General features: G+C 36.9%; 1 pseudogene; it reads left to right on the top strand.

Moving 5' to 3' along the window:
* The first annotated feature begins 703 nt into the window (after positions 1-703).
* Positions 704-2,984, top strand: LOC123386244 (annotated as a pseudogene).
* Positions 2,985-3,391: the final 407 nt, after the last annotated feature.

Genomic DNA, 3,391 nt, shown 5'->3' with positions numbered 1-3,391 from the left:
TTGTAAGCTGCCATTGGAGTACAGTCCCTCACATTTTGATAATGTAAAACCAGATGCAGTAATTTGGAGGTTTATCACATACTTTCTAATGGCCAGATCCACAGTCTTTTTCTCAGTTTTCATTCCCTTCATAGTATTTGATACTTAACTCTTGAAGTACTCAACTCACTAGCAAATGTGCCCTTTTTTGTCCATATTACTTTCCAGACATTTTAGCTTCTCACTTCAGCTGCATATAATCTACTTTTATTGCCATAAATAGTAGATCTCTACCATGTGTGAACTTTCAAAGTCAAGATAGGCATATCTAGTTCTATTTTGCTTCACTTTATTGCACTTTGCACATATTGAATTTTTTAAATAAGTTGTTTGTGGCAACACTGCCTCAAGCAAGTCTATTGGAACCATTTTTCCAACAGCATTTGCTCATTTAATGTCCCTGTGTCACATTTTGGTAATTATCACAATATTTAAAACTTTTTCATTATTATATTTGTATGGGTCTGTAATCAGTGATCTTTGATGTTACTATAATTGTTTCAGGGTGCTATGAAACATGTTCACATAAGATGGTGAACTTAATAAACATGTATGTTCTGACTATTCTACCAGATAGCCATTCCCCATCTCTTTCCCTCTCCTCAAGACTCCCTATTCCCTAAAAAACAACAACGTTAAAATTGGGCCAACTAATAACTCTACAATGGCTACCAAGTGTTCAAGTAAAAGGAAGAATTTCACATCTCTCACTTTAAATCAAAGCTAGAAATGATGAACCTTAGTGAGGAAGACATGTTAAAAAGTGAAATAGATCAATAGCTAGGCCTCTTGAGCCAAAGAAATTGCCAAGTTGTGAATGCAAATGAAAATCTCTTGAAATTAAAAACACTACTCCAGGGAACACATGAATATTAAGAAAGTGAAACAGCTTTATTGCCATTATGGAGAAAGTGTTAGGGGTCTGGATAGAAGATCAAACCAGCCTGTAAGCCAGAGCCTAAACCACAGTGAGACCATACCTCTTTTCAACTCTATGAAGGCTGAGAGAGGTGAGGAAGTTTCAGAAGAACAATATGAAGCTAACAAGGTTCATGAGGTTAAAGGAAAGAAGCCGTCTCATGACATCAAAGTGCAAGGTGAAGCAGCAAATGCTGATACAGAAGCTTCAGCAATGTATAGAGAAGATGTAGCTAAGATCATTAATGAAGATGGCGACATTAAACAACAGATTTTCAATGTAGATGAAACATAGATGTAGATGAAGAAGATGCCATCTAGGACTTCCATAGCTAGAGAGGAGAAGTCAATTCCTGGCTTCAAACTTCAAAGGACAGGCTGACTCTCATTAGGGGCTAATAAAGCTGTTAACTTTAAGTTGAAGTCAATGCTCACTTACCATTCTAAACATCCTAGGGCCATTATAAATTATGCTAAATCTACTATTCTCCCTCTACTCTATAAATGGAACAACAAAACCTAGATGACAGCACATCTGTTTACAACATGGTTTGCTGAATATTTTACTCACTGTTGAGATCTACTGCTGAGAAAAAATGATTACTTTCAGAAAATGGCTGCTACTTGGCAATGCACTTGGTCACCCAAGACCTCCAAAGGAGACGTATAATAAGATTAATGTTGTTTTCACACCTGCTAACACAACATTCATTATGCAGCCCATGGATCAAAGAGTCATTTAAACTTTCAACTTTTATTATTTAAGAAATACATATTATAAAGCTATAGATGCCATAGGAAGTGAATCCTTTGGTAGATCTGAGCAGAGTAAATTGATAATCTTCTAGAAAGGATTCACCATTCTAGATTCCATTAAGAACATTCATGAGTAATAGGGAAGAGTTCAATGCATCAACATGAACAGGAACTCAGAAGAAGTTGGTTCCAACCCTCATGGATGGCTTTGAAAGACTCAAGATTTCGGTGGGGGGAGTAACTGTGGATGTGGTGGAAACAGTTAAAGAACTAGAGTTAGAAATGGAGCCTACAGTTGGTTGGGTGTCCGACTTTGGCTCAGGTCATGATCTCACGGTCCGTGAGTTCCAGCCCTGCGTCGGGCTCTGTGCTGATGGCTCAGAGCCTGGAGCCTGTTTCAGATTCTGTGTCTCCCTCTCTCTCTGACCCTCCACCGTTCATGCTCTGTCTCTCTGTGTCTCAAAAATAAATAAACGTTAAAAAAATTTTTAAAAAAAGAAATGGAGCCTAAATATGTGACTGAATTGTTGCAACTTCATGATAAATGTTGAACAGATGAGGAGGTGCTTCTTATAGATGGGCAAAGAAAGTGGTTTCTTGAGAAGGAATCTATCCCCAGTTAAGATGCTGGGAAGACTGTTGAAATGACAACAAAGGATTTATATTATGACATAAATTTAGTTGATAGTGCAGCAATAGATTTTAAGAGGATTGATCCTAAAGGAACCTGGGTGGTTCAGTCCGTTAAGCTTCGGACTCCTGATTTCGGCTCAGGTCATGATCTCACGGTCCATGAGATCATGCCCTCCCTTGGGCTCTGCACTGACAGCACGGAGCCTTCCTGGGATTCTCTCTCTCCCTCTCTTTCTCTCCCCCTTTCCCACTTGCACACTTTCTCTCTCTCAAAATAAATAAACACGAAGAAGAAGAAGAAGAAGAAGAAGAAGAAGAAGAAGAAGAAGAAGAAGAAAGAAAGAAAGAAAGAAAGAAAGAAAGAAAGAAAGAAAGAAAGAAAGAAAGAAAGAAAGAAAGAAAGAAAGAAGAAAAAGAAGATTGACCTTAATTTGAAAAATTCTACTGTGGGTAAAACACTATCAAACAACATTGTATGTTAGAGAAATTGTTCAAGAAAGGAAGAGTCAGTTGATGTAGCAAACTTGATTGTCTTATTTTAATAAATTTCCACAGCCACGCCAACCTACAGTAACCACCTTGATCAGTCAGCAGCCATCAACATCAAGGCAAGACCCTCCAACCAGCAGAAAGATTAAACTCTATGAAACCTCAGATGGTGGTTAGCATTTGTTAGTAATAAAGCATTTGTAATCAAAGTATGTACTTTTTAAAAGATATAATGCTATTGTACAGTTAATAGACTACAGTATAGGGTCAATATAATTTTTATATGCACTGGGAAACTAAGAAGTTCATTTGGCTTACTTTATTGTGATATTTGCTTTTTGTAACATTTACTTTATTGCAGTGGTCTGGAAGTGAACCACAATACCTCCGAGGTATGCCTTTATAAAATATTATCCCTTTTAAAATAAAAAATAGACTTAGATCTTATTAACTCTTGGACACTCCCTCATTTTAGCTCACTTCTCAAAGGCAAATGAATTTAGTTTTACTTTTAGAATTAAAGTTTTTAGAAAATTCCGTACAATGCATTAACTAT

The sequence above is a fragment of the Felis catus genome, chromosome B3 (assembly GCF_018350175.1).
Source record: "Felis catus isolate Fca126 chromosome B3, F.catus_Fca126_mat1.0, whole genome shotgun sequence".
NCBI lineage: Eukaryota > Metazoa > Chordata > Mammalia > Carnivora > Felidae > Felis > Felis catus.
The sequence above is the reverse complement of the archived record's forward strand: the minus strand, read 5'-3'. Positions and strand labels throughout refer to the sequence as shown.